This window comes from Zea mays, chromosome 5, assembly GCF_902167145.1.
Source record: "Zea mays cultivar B73 chromosome 5, Zm-B73-REFERENCE-NAM-5.0, whole genome shotgun sequence".
NCBI lineage: Eukaryota > Viridiplantae > Streptophyta > Magnoliopsida > Poales > Poaceae > Zea > Zea mays.
In genome coordinates this window covers 20,556,496-20,581,502 of record NC_050100.1, presented here as the reverse complement: position 1 = coordinate 20,581,502, position 25,007 = coordinate 20,556,496, and positions in this window count along the sequence as shown.

Below are 25,007 nucleotides of genomic sequence, written 5' to 3'. Positions count from 1 at the left end.
CAACTATCGGGCAAAATCACCTTGAAAACATGAAGGGGAGATACTTTCGGGATATATCCATTGTGAGAGCAGATGCCGGAGAAAGAACTGTGCCGGGCCCTGAAGATGATGAAGTCGTTATCTTCCGAAGCTTTTTAAAAGCTGGGCTACGATTCCCTTTAAGCAGATTCGTGGTAGAAGTTCTGAAAACATATCAGGTTTACCTTCATCAACTTACCCCTGAAGCAATAATAAGAATGGGAATCTTTGTCTGGGCTGTGAAGAGTCAGGGCCTAGAGCCAAGTGCAAAAAGTTTTTGCAATATTCATGAATTGTTATACGAAACAAAACCCTGGGGCAAAGAGCAATATCATAATAACTTTGGCTGCTACAGCTTCGGTGCTCGCTCTGGATCAAGCTGTCCCATGCCCACCTTTCGGAAGAGATGGCCCGGAGAATGGATGAAAGAATGGTTCTACATAAAAAATGATTTGAAGGTTCGAGAAGATATTAAGGATATCATCATGCGCCCCATCTGGCAGCGCTTCGGACTCCGGAAACCGAAGGTAGAAATGGATGAAGCAGCCGAAGAATGCCAACGGGCCTTCGACGTAGTCTGCTCTTTTATCGGGACAAGGGATTTGGTACAAGAACATATTGCCTTCAGAGTATGGCCTCTTGCAAATAATTGGGAAATGCCGAAAGAGACTGTTAGAGAAACTGACGAAAGTGGGCTAGTCAGGCTGAAGTATACATTCAAGTATGGAGACAAATTTGTTGAACCCGATGATGATTGGTTAAAGAGCATTGAGACTTTAAGTGATGAATTGCTTGGGATATATTCGAAGGCCAAAGATACTGCAATGTCAGCAGCCTTCGGAGGCCGAAGAAAGAAAAGACTGAACCGAGTTTTTGATGCAATTGGGTTCGTGTACCCCGACTACCATTATCCAGTGCGGGGGCAGAAAAGGAAAGGTACAGCTTCTACAAAAGAAACCGCTTCAGCTGGTCCTAGCGAGCCAGCACCGAAGAGAAAAAGGGTGAAAGTTCTCACACACCGGCCACGCTACATTGAACTGGCCACAGTGCCTGAATTCGGCAGCGCAACATCCATGGCTCCCGAAGCTAAGGGATCAACTCTACTGCCAGGATCCACAGAGTTGGCCGAAGCGCCAACAACAAAAGAATTGGAGGAGCCACAGACTCTGTTACCAGAAACCAAAGAGTTGGCCGAAGCACCATCAACAGAAAAGATGGAAGAAGCAAAAGCATCAACTGAGAGAGTAAAAATATCAGAAATTTTAAGTCCTTCAGTAGAGATTGGAGTAACAAAAATTAAAAAGGGGCCAACAGTGACCCCAAAAAGAAAGAGAATGGTTAACGTATTGGATGTTTTGGAAACAATTAAACTTCCAAGCACAACCCCAAAGAAGACTGTTGAGACTTCTGAGGCGCTTGCTGAAGTATCCACTGCTGAGGCTCCGAAGCAACAGACTGAAGTTGGAACTGGGCCTTTAGAACCAACCAAGGTAATACCTTTAGAAGCAGAAGAAGCAAAAATTGCAAGGTCAACTGAAGAAATGAAAATGTCAGAGCCTAGTTTGGTCGAAGAAATTGATACTGCTGCCCCCGAAGCAACTTCCAAAATATACAATTATATTGTGCGTCATGCTTCGGGGAAAAAGTATCGGAAGAAGAAGCTTTTGAAGCTAACCACTATGCCAAAGAAATGAAATATCCGAAGGGGGCTATAGTGTTCAATGGGACGAACGAAGAAGATTTCCTATACTGCCTCCCGGACAACAAAGAATTGTCTGTCTGTCGAGAGATGGCTAGAAGTATGGGGTTTCCGAAGCTCGAAGCTGGCTTATGCGCTATGACGAAAGAAGATCTCGCGGACAGTCTTGCGTATAATAGCCTGAAGGTATGGGAATTAGGCATTTGTAAATTTTACAATTCGTAACTCATTCTTTTATTCTTATACAAACTCTTTTTCATATAGGGTTTAATTCTAAGTAACACACTGAGGGCACAAAAGAGTGCCGAAGATGAGAGCTATGAAATTGCGTTCAACAATCTACGATCAGAAGTTATTAAACTGAGGAACGAAGCTCTGGAAAAAGATAAAATTCTGCTTACATTGGTAGACAAGGTAAAAAAGGACGAAGCTGCTTCAAAGGTCCAGGCCAAAGCTCAAAAACGTGATATTAAAGATCTTCAGAAACAACTAGCTAGAGCTTGAAGAGACAAAACGAGAGCTTAGTGACCAATTGGCCAATCATTTGGAGATAAGCGTTAAAGAGCTTCGTGCATCCCAGAGAAAATACTATGTTAAATCCATAGAGTGCGTCAAGGAAATAAAATCCAGCTTCGCTAGCGTTGGTGCATTCTCCAGCGAAGAGAATTTTTCAAGAGGCGATCCCGAAGGTCCAATGGAATGGATCAGCCATGAAGCAGAGGCCTTCGAGGAAATTCTAAACAGCCGCGGCGACATCTGCGCTTTTTCGGGTGCTAGAGGGATTGCTACTGTTTTGGAGAAGAAAGGCTGCGAGCATGTAAAATCCTTAGCGCAGTCCGAAGCTTCTTTGTCTACTGAAGACATTACAGACCCCTCACCCGAAGCAAGCATGGTCGGCGGGAAATTCTTCACTGATATCTGGGATAACGGCGGCCGAGAATTGGCACAAGAAATTATTCAAAGGAGTGAAAAAGGCATCCACGATGCTAGAAAAGTAGCGGAAGCTGCCGAGAAAAGTACAGAGCCCGAAGGGCACATAGGTATTAATTAGTGGTTTTTATCATGCTGTAATTTTTAATTCCAAACTCTGTTCTCGGCTTGTAATAGTAATATAGCTGTATCTTTTCTTCCCTCAGAACCTGCTGAGACATCTCCGGGCCCCCACCCGAAGGGGGACGATGAAATTAGAAAAATGGCTGAAGACATTATGGATAAGGTTTCAACCAACTTTTGAACGAAGCTGCAGAGATAGTTCTCAAGGAGAATTAAATCGTTATTGTAGAAACATTTGGAACATAAGATGTGTAATATATTGTAACTTTGAATGTAACATATAGTCTATTTATAATTTAATTCTTTACGATGCATGAAACTTTGCGTACATACCATTTTTTGAGCCTTCGGCGAAAAAAACACCTTGCCTTCTTTTCATGCTTCGTGAAGAAAATCTTTGCTATATCACAAGAATTTGTTTACTTCTCTGATAAAAACATCCAAGCTTCGTGAACTATCCTTCGAAGCTTCTCTTCACTTTGTTTCGTCTTGTGCCTTAGCACGATTTTCTCTTTTCCAAAATATGTTCCAAAGATTAACATTGTATCCCCTTCTTGTTCCAGATGCAGCATGCTGCATGATGCTTATGTTATGCAAAAATGATGTGATGATGTTATGTTATGCAAAATGATTTTTATGCCGCAGATACATATCCCTATAATAAAGCACACACACTTTATACATCAGCGCTGACTTTTCGCTGTAAGCCTCCCTTAGGAGCTTCTTCGCCTTTTACTTTCAGCGGAATCAGCGTTTATTTTTCGCTGTAAGCCTCCCTTAGGAGCTTCTTCGCCTTTTACTTTCAGCGGAATCAGCGTTTATTTTTCGCTGTAAGCCTCCCTTAGGAGCTTCTTCGCCTTTTACTTTCAGCGGAATCAGCGTTTATTTTTCGCTGTAAGTTTAGAAAACTTACACTGCGCTCCCTTAGGAACGACTTTTTACTGTTTCGAACAATTTGTACTGTGTCCATTAGATCAAATTTTTGATAATTCAAAGGTCCTCCAAATCAGTATAAGTTCGTATGCTTCGGCAACTCGAGCCTATGGAAGAAACATATCTTTATTATGGTAAAAGACGAAAATATTACAAGGAATTGAAATTCAACGAAAGACACTAAAACGCTTCGTAATTGTTTCTTATTGACAAAAGGGGAATAGTGAATGTAGAAAATGCAAAAAAAAACTGATATTAAGGTAGGATATTTGTCAATAAATGTGCTTCGACTCTGGCACAGTGCTGTTGACTGTGCGAGCTTCGGATTCCTCTCTGAAATCCCTCTGAAGATGATTGTGCTGACTCCCTTCTGGCTGTTGCCCTCGCTGGGTCGGCGGTGGCGGTGGAGGTTGCTGCCAGGATGCTTGGGATTGACTCGCCGAAGCAACAGAAGCTGCAGGTGATTTCCTACATACTCTGGAATATAAGGTGAGTGATACGAAGCAGTATGCATGACCTGCTTCGGTTGACTCTGTTGCGCTGCTGCTTGCGCTATTTCCTTCTGCTTCTGGATGGTAACATGGCACATCCTGGTAGTATGGCCCTTGTCTTCACCACAGAATAGGCAATATATTTTTCTTGTCTGGTCTCCAAACCTTCCCCCGAAGCCCCTGGCGCCTCTGCCCCTCGGCGCAGGCGGCCGAAAAGAACTCTGCTATTGGGCTGAAGCTTGTGAAGAGTGCTGTGGCCTTTGCTGCTGGCTCCCTCGATCATCAGTTTGAGCAGATTTATGGATTGACCTAACATGCCTCGGGTGAAATCTTCCTCCGAAGCCCCTGGTCATTTCAGAGAACCTGAATGCTTCCTCCCTTCTTTGGCGAAAGTCATTGTCAGCTCGAATGTATTCGTCCATCTTCTGGAGCAGCTTCTCCAACGTTTGTGGTGGCTTCCTAGCAAAGTACTGCGCTGACGGTCCCGGTCGAAGCCCCTTAATCATGGCCTCAATGACAATTTCATTGGGCACTGTTGGCGCTTGTGCCCTCAGGCGCAGAAACCTTCGGACATACGCCTGAAGATACTCTTCATGGTCCTGGGTACACTGGAAGAGAGCCTGAGCGGTGACTAGCTTCGTCTGAAACCCTTGAAAGCTAGTTATCAGCATATCCTTCAATTTCTGCCAAGAAGTGATTGTCCCTGGCCGAAGAGAGGAGTACCAAGTCTGAGCAACACTCCTGACGGCCATGACAAAAGATTTTGCCATGACTGCCGTATTGCCACCATACGAAGATATGGTTGCTTCGTAGCTCATCAGGAATTGCTTGGGGGTCTGTATGACCGTCATACATGGGGAGCTGTGGTGGCTTATAGGACTGGGGCCATGGTGTAGCCTGCAATTCTGTTGAGAGAGGAGAAGCATCATCAAAAGCAAAGTTTCCATGATGGAAATCTTCATACCAGTCGTCCTCATTGTGAAAGCCTTCCTGATGAAGCTCTCTACGTGGAGGCCTTCGGCTTTGATCATCTTGAACAAGATGACGAACCTCTTCAGAAGCTTCGTCTATCTGTCTCTGAAGATCAGCTAGACGAGCCATCTTCTCCTTCTTGCGTAGCACCTGTTGCTAAAGGATCTCCAGGTTTTGGATCTCCTGATCCAGGTCATCCTCCGGAAGTGTTGGACTAACAGCCTTCCTCTTCTGGCTTCGGGCCTCTCTGAGAGAAAGGACATCCTGATTGGGATCCAGTGGCTGTAAAGTACCAGCCCCTGTCGCTGAAGCTTTTTTCGGCGGCATGACGAAGGTGATGCTTGCCGAAGTTGTTCAAAAGTCAAGAAATGGAAGTGAGTTCACCGGAGGTGGGCGCCAATGTTGGGGACTTGTTCTCAAATGCTATGAGTCAAGAACAAGGCAACAGAAAATGTTAAATGTTAATATCCTTCGTCCTTCGAAGCATTATTTCCCCAAGGATATAATGATTTTTGGACGAAGGTTATGAAGGACGCACCTTCATCAGCATAAAATATAATAATGAAGAAGGAAACATATGAAACATGAAGATAACATAAACAGTTGTGTACTATTGCCAACTTATTTTCATTTTATTATAATGAAAATAAAAAAATAATATTAAATCACAAATGTACCTTCAGCTCGTGAGAAGGTAAAATTACAAGTGTGACGCAAAAGCCAATGCCAACTCAGCGTGAACAGTACAGGATCACTGTTCATCTATTTATAGGCACGGGACGCAGCCCATGTACAATTACATTAATGCCCCTCACATTTATCAATAACTCTATGATAATTCTTCGAGGTCCAATCTGGTTTTTCATCTTTAAGTCGGTTTCCTTTTCCGCCGCTATTCCGAAGCTCTTCTACACACAGCTTCGGCTCTGCGTCAACCTTCGTGCTCTTTGTGCTTCTTTGTACCGTGGCTCTGATCCGAGTCCGAAGATACCTGTCAATGTACTTTACTCCAGAAATATTGTTAAATCATGTTTTAGAGGACCTTCGGAAGCCGAAGGCCCCCAACAAGTTCCACTGCCCATTTCGCTATCCTACACGAGGCCTCTCGGCACTGGATGATCTCTCCCAGGGGGAAGGATGACACCACATTCACCGGATGAGACTCGAAGTAGTGTCGCAGCTTTCACCGCGTTAGAATCACTGCGTACAGTAGCTTCTGGATTTGCGGGTAGCGGATTTTGGTCTCGGATAGCACCTCGCTGATGAAGTGGACTGGCCTCTGGATGAGCAGTGTATGCCCCTCTTCTCGTCTCTCGACTACGACCGCAGCGCTGACCACCTGAGTGGTTGCGGCGACGTATATCAAGAGGGCTTCTCCTGCGGCGGGGGGCACCAAGATGGGCGCGTTAGTAAGGAATGCCTTTAAGTTTCCGAGGGCTTCTTCGGCCTCGGGAGTCCAAGTGAAGCGCTTGGCCTTCCTTAAGAGGCGGTACAAGCGCAATCCTTTCTCGCCAAGGCGCGAGATGAAGCGGCTCAGAGCCGCAAGGCATCCCATGACCCTTTGTACTCCTTTCAAATCTTTGATGGGTCCCATGTTGGTGATGGCCGTGATTTTCTTCGGGTTGGCCTTGATGCCTCATTCGGAGAAGATGAACCCTAGGAGCATGCCTCGAGGGACTCCGAAGACACACTTCTCAGGATTGAGTTTTACGCTCTTCGCTTTTAGGCACCTGAATGTTACCTCAAGGTCAGAGAGGAGGTCGGAGGCTTTCCTTGTTTTGACAACAATGTCATCGACGTAAGCCTCGATCGTTCTGTCGATGTGCTCTCCGAACACATGGTTCATGCACCTCTGGTATGTTGCACCTGCATTCCTCAAACCAAATGGCATAGTAGTATAACAATACATGCCAAAAGGTGTGATAAAAGAAGTCACGAGCTGGTCGGATTCTTTCATCTTGATTTGGTGATAGCCTGAATAGGCATCGAGGAAAGACAGGGTTTCGCACCCAGCGGTGGAGTCCACAATTTGATCGATGCGAGGCAGAGGGTAGGGAACCTTGGGACATGCTTTATTTAGCCCAGTGTAGTCTACACACATCCTCCACCTCCCACCTTTTTTCTTTACAAGTACAGGGTTAGCTAACCATTCTAGATGGAATACCTCTTTGATGAACCCTGCAACCATTAGCTTGTGGACCTCCTCGCCGATGGCTTTGCGCTTTTCTTCATCAAAACGACGCAGGTGCTGTTTCACGGGTTGGGCTCTGGCTCGGATGTCCAGTGAGTGCTCGGCGACATCCCTCGGTATGCCCGGCATGTCCGAGGGGCTCCATGCAAAAATTTCGGCGTTTGCACGTAGAAAGTCGACGAGCACTGCTTCCTATTTGGGGTCGAGCTCGGAGCCGATCCTAACTTTCTTGCTGGCATCGTTGCTGGGGTCGAGAGAGACAGACTTGACTGCCTCGGCTGGCTCGAAGTTGTCGACGTGTCGCTTCACGTCGGGTGCCTCTTTGGAGAGGCAATCCAGGTCGGCGATGAGGGCTTCGGACTCAGCGAGGGCTTCGGCATACTCCATGCATTCCACGTCGCACTCGTAAGCGTGGCGCTACGTGGGTCCGACGGTGATGACTCCCTTGGGGTCTGGCATCTTGAGCTTGAGATAAGTGTAGTTAGGGACGGCCATGAACTTGGTGTAGCACGGTCTTCCCAGCACCGCGTGATAGGTCCCTCGGAACCCGACTACCTCGAAAGTGAGGGTTTCCTTTCGGAAGTTGGAGGGAGTTCCGAAGCAGATGGGCAAGTCGATCTGTCCGAGGGGCAGGATACACTTTCCGGGTGCAATCCCGTGAAAGGGTGTTGCACCAGCCCGGATCTCGGACCGATCAACCCCCAAGAGCTCTAGGGTCTCGGCGTAGATGATGTTGAGGCTGCTGCCTCCGTCCATGAGGACCTTGGAGAGCCTAACGTTGCCGATGATAGGGTCGATGACGAGCGGGTATCTTCCTGGGCTCGGTATGTAGTCGGGGTGGTCGCCTCGGTCGAAGGTAATGGGCTTGTCGGACCAGTCTAGGTAGACTGGCGTTGCTACCTTCACCGAGCAGACCTCCCGGCGCTCCTACTTGCGGTGTCGAGCCGAGGCATCCGCCACTTGCCCACCGTAGATCATGAAGCAGTTGTGGACCTCTGGGAACTCTTCTTCCCTGTCGCCTCCTTTCTTGTTGTTGCCTTGGTCCTTGCCATCCTCCGCCGAGGGTCCAGCCTTATTGAAGTAACGCCGGAGCATGTCGCACTCTTCAAGGGTGTGCTTGACGGGACCCCTGTGATAGGGGCACGACTCCTTGAGCATCTTGTCGAACACATTGGCCCCTCCGGGAGGCTTCTGAGGATTCCTGTGCTCGGCAGCAGCGACGAGATCCGCGTCAACGGCGTTGCATTTTGCTTGCGCCTTCTTCCTGGTCCTCTTCTTTGCGCCACACGGGACGGATGCCTCGAGGTCGTCTTCCTTCTGCCTTCCCTGAGGCTGCTTGTCCTTCCGGAAGATGGCTTCGACCGCCTCCTGACCAGAGGCAAACTTGGTGGCTATGTCCATCAATTCGCTTGCCTTGGTGGGTGTCTTGCACCCCAGTTTGCTTACTAGGTCCCGGCAAGTGGTGCCGGCGAGGAATGCTCCGATGACGTCCGAGTCGGTGATGTTAGGCAACTCGGTGCACTGCTTTGAAAACCGCCGGATGTACTCTCGCAGGGATTCCCCTGGCTACTGGCGGCAGCTTCGGAGATCCCATGAGTTCCTAGGGCGCACGTACGTACCTTGGAAATTTCCAGCGAAGGCCTTGACTAGGTCGTCCCAGTCGAAGATCTGCGCAGGGGGCAGATGCTCCAGCCAGGCCCGAGCAGCATCAGAGAGGAAAAGGGGGAGGTTGCGGATGATGAGGTTGTCGTCGTCCGTCCCTCCCAACTAGCATGCCAGCCGATAATCCGCGAGCCACAACTCCGGCCTTGTCTCCCCTGAGTACTTGGTAATGGTAGTCAGGGCCCGGAACTGGGCCGGGAACGACGCCCGTCGTATGGCCCGGCTGAAGACCCGCGGACCTGGTTGTTCGGGCGAGGGGCTCCGATCCTCCTCACTGTCGTAGCGTCCCCCACGTCTGGGGTGGTAGCCTCGGCGCACCTTCTCCTCGAGGCGGGCTTGACGGTCGCGGCGGTGTTGATCGTCGTCGAGGCGATCCCGGGCTGCGGGTGTCTCGTCTCCTATAAGCTCGGTGTGGACCGAGGCCTCGCGCATGTGTCGGGAGGATGCTACGTGATGCTGAAAGGGAAATGTGCTCTTGGGCCATTTCTATAAGATTTTGGTGATTTAGGGCTTCACACAAAAATGCTTTGAGTTATATTTGTGCCAAATATTCAAGAAGTGGACATCAAGATTAAAGGTATATTTCTAGTCTTAGTCCATTGTTTTGAGGACTAATGTGTTGTGTCTAAGTGCTAGAAACAGGAGAAATCACTTTGGAGATTAGTTGGCTATGTTCAGCCAAAGGGTTGTTCGGTCTGAGTGCACCGGACTGTCCGGTGGTGCACCGGACAGTGTCCGGTGTGCCAGGACCAGTCCCGGTGAACTGCCTGCTCTCGGGTCTCGACGGTGGCGTACGACTATAAATCACCGGACTGTTCGGTGAGTCGTCTGCGGCGAAGTCACTGCTCTCAGGAACCAAGTCAACAGCGTACGGCTATAATTCACCGGACTGTCCGGTGAGGCACCGGACTGTCCGGTGAGCCAACGGTCAGGCGCGCCAACGGTCGGCCGCGCAATCCACGCGTGACGCGTGGCCGAGCCAACGGTCGGATGGGGGCACCAGACTGTCCGGTGTGCACCGGACAGTGTCCGGTGCGCTAATGGCTCCAAATCTTCAATAGTCGACTGCGCCAGATTAGGAAAGCAATCCACACTGGACAGTGTCCGGTGGTGCACCGGACTGTCCGGTGCGCCACCCGACAGAAGGCAAGATTTGCCTTCCTGGATTGCTTCCAATGGCTCCTAGCTGCCTTGGGGCTATAAAAGGGACCCCTAGGCGCATGGAGGAGTACACCAAGCATTCTTTGAGCATCCCTAAGCACCAAGACTCCATTTCCGCGCTTTTGATTCTTTGTGATAGCAACTAGAGCTCCATTTGAGTAGAGAACTCTTTGAGTTGTGTTGCGGGCTCAAGTTGTGACTTGTGTGCGTGTTGTTGCTCTGATTTTGTGTCTTGTGTGTGTTGCTCATCCCATCCTTACTTCCGTGCTTATTTGTGATAATCAAATTGTAAGGGCGAGGGGCTCCAAGTTGTGGAGATTCCTCGCAAACGGGATATAGTGAAAGGAAGAGAAACATCGTGGTATTCAAGTAGGTCTTTGGACCGCTTGAAAGGGGTTGAGTGCAACCCTCGTCCGTTGGGACGCCACAACGTGGAGTAGGCAAGTGTTGGACTTGGTCGAACCACGGGATAAACCACTGTGCCTCTCTGTGTTGATTTCCTTGTGGTTATCGTGTTTAGCAAGAACTCTTCTCTAGCCACTTGGCTTTATTGTCCTAACACTTAATCAAGTTTGTGGCTTTGAGTTTTTAAGTTTCAACAGGATCACCTATTCACCCCCCCTCTAGGTGCTCTCAATTGGTATCAGAGTCATTCTCTTCAATAAAGGGACTAATCGCCCGAAGTCATGGATCCTAAGGGAAAGGGGATGGTGATCAACGACAAAGAGAAGGAGTCCTTCATCAATGAGCCAAAAGACGACAAGCCCACTGACTCGGGCTCAAGTCATAAGAAGAAGGACAGGAAGAAGAAGAGGCGTATCAAGAAGATCTTCTACTACGACGACAGCGACGAGTCTTCTTCTTCCCAAAAGGACGACGACGATGACTACGAGAAAAAGAAAACGGTCAACTCAAACTTTTCTTTTGATTACTCTCGTATTCCGCATAATTCAAATGCACATTTGCTTTCCATTCCTCTTGGCAAACCTCCACACTTTGATGGAGAGGACTACGGATTTTGGAGTCACAAAATGCATAGTCACTTGTTCTCTCTTCATCCAAGTATACGGGAGATAGTAAAGAATGGAATGCATTTTGATAGTTCTGATAATCCCATGTTTATTAATGAACAAATCCACAAAAATGCACAAGCTACCACTGTTCTTTTAGCATCCTTGTGCAGGGAAGAGTACCATAAGGTGAGCGGCTTGGATAACGCCAAGCAAATTTGGGACACCCTCAGGATCTCGCATGAGGGAAATGACGTCACCATGCTCACAAAGATGGAGTTGGTGGAGGGTGAACTAGGAAGGTTCGCAATGATTAGGGGGGAGGAGCCAACCCAAACGTATAACAGGCTCAAGACCCTAGTCAACAAAATAAGAAGCTATGGAAGCACGAGATGTACGGACCACGACGTCGTCCGCCTAATGCTAAGGTCTTTCATTGTCCTTGATCCACATCTTGTAAACTCTATTCGTGAGAATCCTAGGTACACCAAGATGTCGCCCGAGGAAATACTTGGAAAGTTCGTAAGCGGGCGAATGATGATCAAGGAGGCAAGATACGTCGATGAGGCGTTGAATGGTCCAATCCACAAGCCTCAAACCGTTGCTCTCAAAGCAACAAGTAGCAGGGAGGCGCTACCTAGCAAGGTGGCGCAAGTTGAGGCGGCAGGGCTCAACGAGGAAGAAATGGCCCTCATCATCAAGTGCTTCAAGACGGCGCTAAAGGGTCGCAAGGAGCATCCCAAAAAGAACAAGACAAAGGGAAAGCGCTCCTGCTTCAAGTGTGGTAAGACTGGTCACTTTATTGCTAATTGTTCCGATAATGATAGTGACCAGGGACAAGAGAAAAGCGGGAAGAAGGAAAAGAAGAAGGCGTACAAGAAGGCTAAGGGCGAGGCACACCTTGGCAAAGAGTGGGACTCGGATTGTTCTTCGTCTGATTCCGACGACGAGGGGCTCGCCGCCACCGCCTTCGACAAATTGTCGCTCTTCCCCAACGAGCGGCACACTTGCCTAATGGCAAAGGAAAAGAAGGTAATCACTAGAGAAACTCCTAAGTACTCTACTTCTAGTGATGAGGATGAAGTTGATTACACTAGCTTGTTCAAGGGATTAGATAGAACTAAGATAGAAAAGATTAATGAGCTGATTGATGCATTAAATGAAAAAGATAGACTTCTAGAGAGGCAAGAGGACATCTTGTATGAGGAACATGATAAATTTATTAATGTTCAAAAGTCTCTTGCCTTAGAGATTAAAAGAAATGAATTACTATCTTCTGAATTGTCTATTTGCAATGAATCTATTTCTAGCTTGAAGATTTTGAATGATGATTTAAATGCTAAGCTAGAAATTGTAAATAAATCTAGTTCTTGCATTGAACATGTAGTAATTTGCAATAGGTGTAAGGATTTTAATGTTGATGCTTGCAATGAACATTTAATTTCCATTTCTAAATTAAATGATGAAGTAGCTAGTCTTAATGCCCAACTTAAGACTAGCAAAAATGATTTTGATAAACTAAAATTTGCAAGGGATGCCTATACTAGTGGTAGACACCCCTCTATTAAGGATGGGCTTGGCTTTTGAAGGGAAGCTAAGAACTTAACAAGTCATAAGGCTCCCATCCCCGCCAAGGAGAAAGGGGAGGCCCCTATGACTAATAGTGTTCATAAAAATCATGCTTTCTTGTATCATGATAGGAAATATTCTAGAAATGTTCATTATGATAGGAGTTATAATGCCTTTGACTCTCATGCCATGATTGCTTCGAGTTCAAACTTTAATGGTAGATCTAGGAAGAATGTTATGTCTCATGCTCCTAGGAAAGTGTTTAATGGATCTACCACTGTCTTTCATGCTTGTAATACTAAATTTATTCTTTCATGTAAAAATAAAAAGGTGATTGCTAAAAAGGTGGGAGCCAAATGCAAGGGAGACAAGACTTGCATTTGGGTCCCTAAGGCTATTGTTACTAACCTTGTAGGACCCAACAAGAGTTGGGTACCTAAAACCCAAGCCTAATTGCCTTGCAGGTTTATACATCCAAGGGCTCAGGCTGGATTATCGACAACGGATGCACAAACCACATGACGGGGGAGAAGAAGATGTTCACCTCCTACGTCAAGAACAAAGATTCCCAAGACTCAATCATATTCGGTGACGGGAATCAAGGCAAGGTTAAAGGACTAGGAAAAATAGCTATTTCTTCCGAGCATTCCATTTCTAATGTGTTTTTAGTAGAATCGCTCGGATATAACTTGTTGTCCGTTAGTCAATTATGTAACATGGGTTACAATTGCTTATTTACAAACGTAGATGTGTCTGTCTTTAGAAGGAGTGATGGTTCATTAGCCTTTAAGGGTGTATTAGACGGCAAACTCTATTTAGTTGATTTTTCGAAGGAGGAGGCCGGTCTAGATGCATGCTTAATTGCTAAGACTAGCATGGGCTGGCTGTGGCATCGCCGTCTAGCACATGTGGGGATGAAGAACCTTCACAAGCTTCTAAAGGGAGAACATGTGTTAGGTCTAACAAATGTAACTTTCGAAAAAGATAGACCTTGTGCAGCTTGTCAAGCAGGTAAACAAGTGGGAAGTACTCATCACATCAAGAACATGATGACTACATCAAGACCTCTGGAGCTATTGCATATGGACCTCTTCGGACCCGTCGCCTACCTCAGCATCAGGGGAAGTAAGTATGGTCTTGTTATTGTTGATGATTTTTCCCGCTTCACTTGGGTATTCTTTTTGCAGGATAAAACTGAAACCCAAGGGACCCTCAAGCGCTTCCTAAGGAGAGCTCAAAATGAATTTGAGCTCAAGGTGAAGAAGATAAGGAGCGACAACGGGTCCGAGTTCAAGAACCTACAAGTGGAAGAGTTTCTTGAGGAGGAAGGAATCAAGCACGAATTCTCCGCTCCCTACACACCACAGCAAAACAGTGTGGTAGAGAGGAAGAACAGGACGCTTATAGACATGGCGAGGATGATGCTTGGAGAATTCAAGACGCCCGAGCGATTTTGGTCGGAAGCTGTGAACACGGCTTGCCACGCCATAAACCGGGTCTACCTTCATCGCCTCCTCAAGAAGACGTCATACGAGCTACTAACCGGTAACAAACCCAACGTTTCGTATTTTCGAGTTTTTGGGAGTAAATGCTACATTCTGGTGAAGAAAGGTAGAAATTCAAAATTTGCTCCCAAAGCTGTAGAAGGGTTTTTGTTAGGTTATGACTCAAATACAAAGGCGTATAGAGTCTTCAACAAATCATCGGGTTTGGTTGAAGTCTCTAGCGACGTTGTATTTGATGAGACTAATGGCTCTCCAAGAGAGCAAGTTAAGCTTGATGATGTTCCAACGGACGCGATTCGTACCATGGCGATTGGAGACGTGCGACCACAGGAACACAAGGAGCAAGATCAACCTTCTTCCTCAACAACGGTGCATCCCCCAACTCAAGATGACGAACAGGTCCCTCAAGAAGAGGCGTGTGATCAAGGGGGAGCACAAGATGTCCAAGTTGAAGAGGAAGAAGCACCACAGGCCCCTACAACTCAAGTTCGAGCGATGATTCAAAGGAATCATCCCGTCGACCAGATTTTGGGTGATATTAGCAAGGGAGTAACTACTCGCTCTAGATTAGCTAATTTTTGTGAGCATTACTCTTTTGTCTCTTCTATTGAGCCTTTCAGGGTAGAAGAGGCCTTGCTAGATCCGGACTGGGTGTTGGCCATGCAGGAAGAGCTCAACAACTTCAAGCGAAATGAAGTTTGGACACTAGTGCCGCGTCCCAAGCAAAATGTTGTAGGAACCAAGTGGGTGTTCTGCAACAAACAGGACGAGCACGGGGTGGTGACAACGAACAAGGCTCGACTTGTGGCAAAATGTTATGCCCAAGTCGCAGGTTTGGACTTTGAGGAAACTTTCGCTCCTGTGGCTAGGCTAGAGTCGATTCGTATTTTGTTAGCCTATGTCGCTCACCATTCTTTCAGGTTGTTCCAAATGGACGTGAAGAGCGCTTTCCTCAACAGGCCAATCAAGGAGGAGGTGTACGTGGAGCAACCCCTGGCTTTGAGGATGAACGGTACCCCGACCATGTGTGTAAGCTCTCTAAGGCGCTCTATGGACTTAAGCAAGCCCCAAGAGCATGGTATGAATGCCTTAGAGACTTTTTAATTGCTAATGCTTTCAAGGTTGGGAAAGCCGATCCAACTCTTTTCACTAAGACTTGTGACGGTGATCTATTTGTATGCCAAATTTATGTCAATGACATAATATTTGGTTCTACTAACTAAAAGTCTTGTGAAGAGTTTAGCAGGGTGATGACTCAAAAATTCGAGATGTCGATGATGGGCGAGTTGAACTACTTCCTTGGGTTCCAAGTGAAGCAACTTAAGGACGGCACCTTCATCTCTCAAACAAAGTACACGCAAGACTTGCTCAAGCGGTTTGGGATGAAGGACGCCAAGCCCGCAAAGACTCCAATGGGAACCGACGGGCATGTCGACCTCAACAAAGGAGGTAAGTCCATTGATCAAAAGGCATACCGGTCTATGATAGGGTCTTTACTTTATGTGCTAGTAGACCGGATATTATGCTTAGCGTATGCATGTGTGCTAGGTTTCAATCCGACCCAAGGGAGTGTCACCTTGTGGCCGTTAAGCGAATTCTTAGATATTTAGTTGCTACGCCTTGCTTCGGGATCTGGTATCCAAAGGGGTCTACCTTTGACCTAATTGGATATTCAGACTCCGATTATGCTGGATGTAAGGTCGATAGGAAGAGTACATCAGGGACGTGCCAATTCCTAGAAAGGTCCCTGGTGTCGTGGAGTTCTAAGAAACAAACTTCCGTTGCCCTATCCACCGCTGAGGCCGAGTACGTTGCCGTAGGACAGTGTTGCGTGCAACTACTTTGGATGAGGCAAACCCTCTGGGACTTTGGCTACAATTTGAGCAAAGTCCCACTCCTATGTGACAATGAGAGTGCAATCCACATGGTGGACAATCCTGTTGAACACAGCCGCACAAAGCACATAGACATTCGACATCACTTTTTGAGAGACCACCAGCAAAAGGGAGATATCGAAGTGTTTTACGTTAGCACCGAGAACTAGCTAGCCGATATCTTTACCAAGCCTTTAGATGAGAAGACCTTTTGCAGGCTACGTAGTGAGCTAAATGTCTTAGATTCGCGTAACTTGGATTGATATAGAGCATACATGTGTTTTATGCCTTTGATCATGTTCCATTATGCATTTTATTGCTTATTTATGGTGCTCAGTTGTGCAAGGGATCCCACGGACCTCACAAGTCCATGTGTGAATGATGCACATATTTAGGGGGAGAAATGCTACAACTTGACCCTTTGAGACTAACCGTGTGCTTGAGTTTTCTTAATTTAGTCTCAAAGGAGGATTGAAAGGGAAAAAGTGAACTTGGACCATGCAAGACTTCCACTGCACTCCGATGAGAGGGTAACTTACTCCAAGTTCATCTCCATGTTCTTATTGCCTCTTTACTCTTAATTGAAGATTTTGGTGAGGCAATGAGGTTTAAGGGCCAAAAATGATCCCGTTTTGGTGCTTGATGCCAAAGGGGGAGAAATTAAGGCCAAAGCAAGAAATGGATCAGCTACCACTTGAGAATTTTGAAAATAGTAGAGTAGAGCTTTTGTTTTGTCAAAATACTCTTATTATCAAAAGTTTGTCTCTTGTGGGGAGAATGTTTGATTATGGGAAAAAGGGGGGGTTTTAATCTTTGATCAATTTCTCTTGGAATACCTCTCTATATGCCTCAACAAGTGACTTTGACTTAGAGATAGGAAATTGAGTTTGATTTGCAAAAACAAACCAAGTGGTGGCAAAGAATGATCCAAATATGTCAAATTTGAATCAAATACAAATTTTTGTTCTCATTTGCATTGATGTTGCACTTCTTTAGTTGTTTTTTTTGTTGTGTTGGCATAAATCACCAAAAAGGGGGAGATTGAAAGGGAAATGTGCTCTTGGGCCATTTCTATAAGATTTTGGTGATTTAGGGCTTCACACAAAAATGCTTTGAGTTATATTTGTGCCAAAGATTCAAGAAGTGGACATCAAGATTAAAGGTATGTTTCTAGTCTTAGTCCATTGTTTTGAAGACTAATGTGATGTGTCTAAGTGCTAGAAACAGGAGAAATCACTTTGGAGATTAGTTGGCTATGTCCAGCCAAAGGGCTGTTCGGTCTGAGTGCACCAGACTGTCCAGTGGTGCACCGGACAGTGTCCGGTGTGCCAGGACCAGTCCCGGTGAACTGCCTACTCTTGGGTCTCGACGACGGCGTACGGCTATAAATCACCGGACGGTGGTGCACCAGACTGTCCGGTGAGTCATCTGCGGCGAAGTCGCTGCTCTCGGGAACCAAGTCAACAGCGTACGGCTATAATTCACCGGACTGTCTGGTGAGGCACCGGACTGTCCGGTGAGCCAACGGTCGGGCGCGCCAACGGTCGACCGCGCAATCCGCGCGTGACGCGTGGCCGAGCCAACGGTCGGATGGGGGCACCGGACTGTCCGGTGCGCCAACGGCTCCAAATCTTCAACGGTCGACTGCGCCAGATTAGGAAAGCAATCCGCACCGAACAGTGTCCGGTGCGCCACTCGACAGAAGGCAAGATTTGCCTTCCTGGATTGCTTCCAACGGCTCCTAGCTGCCTTGGGGCTATAAAAGGGACCTCTAGGCGCATGGAGGAGTACACTAAGCATTCTTTGAGCATCCCTAAGCACCAAGACTCCATTTCCGCGCTTTTGATTCTTTGTGATAGCAACTAGAGCTCCATTTGAGTAGAGAACTCTTTGAGTTGTGTTGCGAGCTCAAGTTGTGACTTGTGTGCGTGTTGTTGCTCTGATTTTGTGTCTTGTGTGTGTTGCTCATCCCATCCTTACTTCCGTGCTTATTTGTGATAATCAAATTGTAAGGGCGAGAGGCTCCAAGTTGTGGAGATTCCTCGCAAACGGGATATAGTGAAAGGAAGAGAAACACCGTGGTATTCAAGTGGGTCTTTGGACCGCTTGAAAGGGGTTGAGTGCAACCCTCATCCGTTGGGACGCCACAACGTGGAGTAGGCAAGTGTTGGACTTGGCCGAACCACGGGATAAACCACTGTGCCTCTCTGTGTTGATTTCCTTGTGGTTATCATGTTTAGCAAGAACTCTTCTCTAGCCACTTGGCTTTATTGTCCTAAAACTTAATCAAGTTTGTGGCTTTGAGTTTTTAAGTTTCAACAGGATCACCTATTCACCCCCCTCTAGGTGCTCTCAGATGCACCGAGGGGCACCCTTGCCTTCGGGAGGCAGAGCTCTTGGCTTGTCGGGCTGCGGCATTTTCCAGGAGGTCCTTGAGTTCGCCCTGGATACGCTACCCCTCGATGGTAGATGGTTCCGGTATCGTTCGAAGTAACATCGCCGCTGCAGCTAGGTTCTGGCCGGCCCCATTGAAGGCCGGGGGCAGCCCTGCCCTGGCATCGTCAATAATACGACGCTGTACATCCCGGGCCCGATGACGCGCTCCTCTGGCGAGCGCTCGGCCTGCCCACCCTTGCTCGAGGTTTTGTCGGAGCTACACAAGTCGCCCCGTTTCTTCATCGAGCTTGGCCTGCATCTCGCAGAGTTGCTCGAGCTGTGTGCCCTGACCCCCCGTAGGGACCTGGGCCACAGCTAGCTCCCACGGGATCTCAACGCGAGACGCAGGTGCAAGGGCGCCGTCATTTCCTGGCATGCCAACAAGGTGGTTGTCTCCGTCGTGATCCTCCTGATCGATGTGGAAGCACTCGCGAGTTGGGTCGTAACCCTCGTCGTCAAGGCTGTGGCCATCCTCAGAGCAGCCGGAGAGGCACTGGTCACATGCGGATATGAAGTCTCGCATGGCACCGGGATCACGGAGTCCAGAGAAATCCCAACTGAAGTCGGGGTCGTCCTCTTCCTCGGAACCCGCGGGTCCGGAGGTTGAGACGACCGTCAGTCGGTCCTAAGTTGACCACATATGGTACCCTGGAAGGTCAGGATATGCCCTTACGAAAGCGCTTACCGAAGCGAGGTCGCTTGGTGGGTCGAAGCTGAATCTAAAGGGAACAGGATGGAAAACTGAAGGTACCTCCTGGTTGGTGGACGGCGGTGAAGTTGTATCGGAGATGGAATGTGTCGTTATCTCAGGTGCGAGACTAATGCCCGACAGGTCCCTCGCAAGGGTGTCGGCGTCATCAGTCTGCCTGAGGCTGGCGTTTTGCTAGGAAGCGACACCTGTCGTTGTCTCAGGTGCGAGGATAACACCCGACATGTCCCCCGTAGGGGTGTCGGCGTCGTCGACTCGCTCTGGTCCGACAGCCGACGAGGTGCTGCCTCCTGCCTGGCCATGGTTGCCCCGTCTCCGTCTCCTCTGGCAAGGATGGTGGCGGGGTTGACTCGGGTGTTCCTCTTCCGCCATGGGGAGGTGTCGTCGTCGAGTTCGCCTCTACCGGGCAAGCCGACGATCGTCGTTGTTGTCGTGCTGCAGGGGGAGGAGTACCATGTCGTAGCTGCTGTCGGGGGACATGAACTCGAGACTCCCAAAGCGGAGCACCGTCCTGGGCTGAAGAGGCTGCTAAAGATTGTCCATCTGGAACTCAACGGGAAAGTATTGTCAACACGCAGCGCCCCCCTACCTGTCGCACCAACTGTCGGCATTTCGGACATGGTGAAAGGGAAATGTGCCATTGGGCCATTTCTAAGTATTTTGGTGATTTAGTGTCCAACACAAGAGCCTAATTGTAAAAAGGTGGACAAAGTACAAATCAAGGATAAAGGTATGTTTCTCCGACTTAGTACATTGTTTTATGGACTAATGTATTGTGTCTAAATGCTGAAAACAGAAAAAATCGAGTTGGAGAAGAGATGGCTCGAGCAGCCAAAGTCTGCTCAGTCTGGGTGCACCGAACTGTCCGGTGGTGCACCGAACAGTGTCCGGTGCGCCAGGCTGGCTCGAGGGAAAAGGCTGCTCTCGGGACTTCGACGGCGGTGTACGACTATAATTCACCAGACTGTCTGGTGGTGCACCGGACTGTCCGGTGGGCCGTTCACAGGCGAACTCGTCGCTCTCGGGAATTCATCGTCGACATACGACTATAATTCACCGGACTGTCCGGTGTGCACCGGACTGTCCGGTGAGCCAACGGTCGGCAGGGCCAACGGTCGGCCGCGCGATCTGCGCGGGACACGTGGCCGAGCCAACGGCTAGAAGGGGGCACCGGTCTGTCCGGTGTGCACCGGACATGTCCGGTGCGCCAACGGCTCTCAGTCTGCCAACGGTCGACTGTGCCATTTATGGAAGGAAATCTGGCACCGGACAGTGTCCGGTGTGCACCGGACTGTCCGGTGCGCCAGTCGACAGAAGGCAAGATCAGCCTTCCCAGTTTGCTCTCAACGGCTCCTAGCTGCCTTGGGGCTATAAAAGGGACCCCTAGGCGCATGGAGGAGGACACCAAGCATCTCCTAAGCATTCCTAAGCACCAAGACATCGATTCCACGCCTTTGATTCTTTGCGATAGCAATTAGAGCTCTAGTTGAGTGGTGAACTCATTGAGTTGTGTTGTGAGCTCTCGTTGCGATTTGTTTGCATGGTGTTGCTATGATTTCTTGTCTTGAGTGCGTTGTTAATCCCTCCCTTGCTCCGTGTTCTTTGTGAATTTCAAGTGTAAGGGCGAGAGGCTCCAAGTTGTGGAGATTCCTCGCAAACGGGATTGAGAAAAAGCAAGCAAAACACCGTGGTATTCAAGTGGGTCTTTGGACCGCTTGAGAGGGGTTGATTGCAACCCTCGTCCGTTGGGACGCCACAACGTGGAGTAGGCAAGCGTTGGTCTTGGCCGAACCACAGGATAACCACCGTGCCATCTCTGTGATTGATCTTGTTGGTTATTGTGTTTTGTTGAAGATTCCTCTCTAGCCACTTGGCGGTTATTGTGCTAACACTTAACCAAGTTTTTGTGGCCTAAGATTTAAGTGTTACAGGATCACCTATTCACCCCCCCTCTAGGTGCTCTCAATTGGTATCAGAGTCGTTCTCTTCACAAAGGGACTAACCGCCCGAAGAGATGGATCCTAAGGGGAAGGGTATCGTGATCAACGATAAAGAGAAGGAATCTTTCGTCAACGAGCCGAAGGATGACAAGCCTACCGACTCAGGCTCGAGCAATAGACGGAAAGATGGGAAGAAGAAGAAGACAAGGCGCATCAAGGAGATCGTCTACTACGACGACAGCGATGAGTCTACTTCTTCACAAAAGGACGACGACCACAACGACTACGAGAGAAGGAAACCGGTTAATTCGAACTTTTCTTTTGACTACTCTCATATTCCGCAAAGTTCAAATTCACATTTGCTCTCCATTCCACTCGGCAAGCCTCCACACTTTGATGGAGAGGACTACGGATTTTGGAGCCACAAAATGCGTAGTCACCTATTCTCTCTCCATCCTAGTATATGGGAGATTGTAGAGAGTGGAATGCACTTTGATAGTACGGATAGTCCTGTGTTCATTAATGAGCAAATACATAAGAATGCACAAGCTACTACTGTTCTTCTAGCTTCCTTGTGCAGGAATGAATACCACAAAGTGAGCGGCTTGGATAACGCCAAGCAAATATGGGACACCCTCAAGATTTCTCACGAGGGGAACGACGTCACCTTGCTCACCAAAATGGAGTTGGTGGAGGGCGAGCTTGGACGGTTCGCGATGATAAGGGGCGAGGAGCCAACCCAAACATACAACCGGCTCAAGACCCTTATCAACAAAATAAGGAGCTACGGAAGCACGCGATGGACGGACCACGACGTCGTCCAACTAATGCTAAGGTCATTTACCGTTCTTGATCCTCATTTGGTGAATAATATTCGTGAGAATCCCAGGTACACCAAAATGTCGCCCGAAGAAGTCCTTGGAAAATTTGTTAGCGGGCGAATGATGATCAAGGAGGCGAGGTACGTGGACGACGCTTTGAATGGTCCGATCAACGAGCCGCAACCCCTTGCTCTCAAGGCAACAAGAAGCAAGGAGGCGCTACCTAGCAAGGTGGCACAAATTGAGGCGGCCGGACTTAATGATGAAGAGATGGCCCTCATCATCAAGAGATTCAAGACGGCGCTAAAGGGTCGCAAGGGATAGCCAAGCAAGACCAAAGCCAAGGGGAAGCGCTCATGCTTCAAATGCGGTAAGCTTGGTCATTTTATTGCTAACTGTCCCGACAATGATAGTGATCAGGATCAAGGGAACAAGAGGGAGAAAAAGAAGAACTATAAGAAGGCAAAGGGCGAGGCACATCTAGGAAAGGAGTGGGATTCGGATTGCTCCTCCTCCGACTCCGACAATGAAGGACTCGCCGCCACCGCCTTCAACAAGTCATCCCTCTTCCCCAACGAGCGTCACACATGCCTTATGGCAAGGGAGAAGAAGGTAAGTACTCGAAACTCTACTTATGCTTCTTCAAGTGAGGACGAATCTAGTGATGAGGATGAAATAGATTATTCATGTTTATTTAAGGGCCTAGATAGAACCAAGGTAGATAAAATTAATGAGTTGATTGATGCCTTGAATGATAAGAATAGGCTTTTAGAAAAACAAGAGGACTTGTTGTATGAAGAACATGACAAATTTTTAGAAGCACAAAAATCACATGCCTTAGAAGTTAAGAGAAACGAAATGCTTTCTTGTGAATTATCTTCTTGCCATGAAACAATTTCTAGCTTAAGGAGCATTAATGATGATTTGAATGCTAAGTTAGAAATAGCTAGTAAATCAACAACTTGTGTAGAAAATGTTGTTATTTGCAATAGATGTAAAGAGTTTGATATTGATGCTTGTAGTGAACACATAGCTTCTATTGCAAAATTAAATGATGAAATGGCTAGTCTTAATGCCCAACTTAAGGCTAGCAAAAGTGATTTTGACAAACTAAAATTTCCTAGGGATGCCTACACGATTGGTAGACACCCCTCCATTAAGGATGGGCTTGGCTTCAAGAGGGAAGCCAAGAACTTAACAAGCCATAAGGCTCCCATCTCTGCCAAGGAGAAAGGGAAGGCCCCTAGGGCAAGTAGTACTAAAAAGAACCATGCTTTTATGTACAATGATAGAAGACAGTCTCATAGGAGTTGTAATACTTTTGATTCACATGCCTATGATTCTTATGCTATGTATGCTTCCAGTTCTTCCTATATGCATTGTAGAGATACGCCTAGGAAAAATATTCATCATGTGCCTAGAAAGAATTTTGTTCATGCTCCTAGGAAAGTTATGAATGGTCCCTCTACAATTTATCATACTTTGAATGCTTCCTTTGCTATTTGTAGAAAGGATAGGAAGATAGTTGCTAGGAAATTAGGGGCAAAATGCAAGGGTGATAAAACTTGCATTTGGGTCCCTAAGGAAATTGTGACTAACCTTGTAGGACCCAACAAGAGTTGGGTACCTAAGACCCAAGCCTAAATTTGCCCTGCAGGTTTATGCATCCGGGGGTTCAAGCTGGATTATCGACAACGGATGCACAAACCATATGACGGGGGAGAAGAAGATGTTCACCTCCTACGTCAAGAATAAGGATTCCCAAGATTCAATCATATTCGGTGATGGGAACCAAGGCAAGGTGAAAGGTTTAGGCAAGATTGCAATATCAAATGAGCATTCCATCTCTAATGTGTTTTTAGTTGAGAGTCTTGGATATAATTTACTATCTGTTAGTCAATTATGTAATATGGGATATAATTGTTTATTTACAAATGTAGATGTGTCTGTCTTTAGAAGATGTGATGGTTCACTAGCTTTTAAGGGTGTACTAGACGACAAACTTTACTTAGTTGATTTTGCAAAAGAAGAGGCCGGTCTAGATGCATGCTTAATGGCTAAGACTTGCATGGGCTGGTTGTGGCATCGCCGCTTAGCACATGTGGGGATGAAGAACCTCCACAAGTTTCTAAAGGGAGAACACGTGATAGGTCTAACCAATGTTCATTTCGAAAAAGATAGACCTTGTGCAGCTTGTCAAGCAGGTAAACAAGTGGGAGGAGCACATCACAGCAAGAATGTGATGACCACGTCAAGACCTCTGGAGCTGCTGCATATGGACCTCTTTGGACCCGTCGCCTATCTGAGCATAGGAGGAAGTAAGTATGGTCTAGTTATTGTTGATGACTTTTCCCGCTTCACTTGGGTGTTCTTTTTGCAGGATAAGTCTGAAACCCAAGGGACCCTCAAGCGCTTTCTAAGGAGAGCTCAAAATGAGTTTGAGCTCAAGGTGAAGAAGATAAGGAGCGACAACGGGTCCGAATTCAAGAATCTTCAAGTGGAGGAGTTCCTTGAGGAGGAGGGGATCAAGCACGAGTTCTCCGCTCCCTACACACCTCAGCAAAATGGTGTGGTAGAGAGGAAGAATAGGACGCTCATCGATATGGCGAGGACTATGATTGGAGAGTTCAAGACCCTCGAGCGCTTTTGGTCGGAAGCCGTGAACACGGCTTGCCATGCCATCAACCGGGTCTACCTTCACCGCCTCCTCAAGAAGACTTCATATGAGCTGCTAACTGGTAACAAACCCAATGTATCGTACTTTCGTGTATTTGGGAGTAAATGCTACATTCTAGTGAAGAAGGGTAGGAATTCCAAATTTGCTCCCAAGGCTGTAGAAGGGTTTTCATTAGGTTATGATTCAAATACAAAGGCGTATAGGGTCTTCAACAAATCATCGGGTTTGGTTGAAGTCTCTAGCGACGTTGTATTTGATGAGACTAATGGCTCTCCAAGAGAGCAAG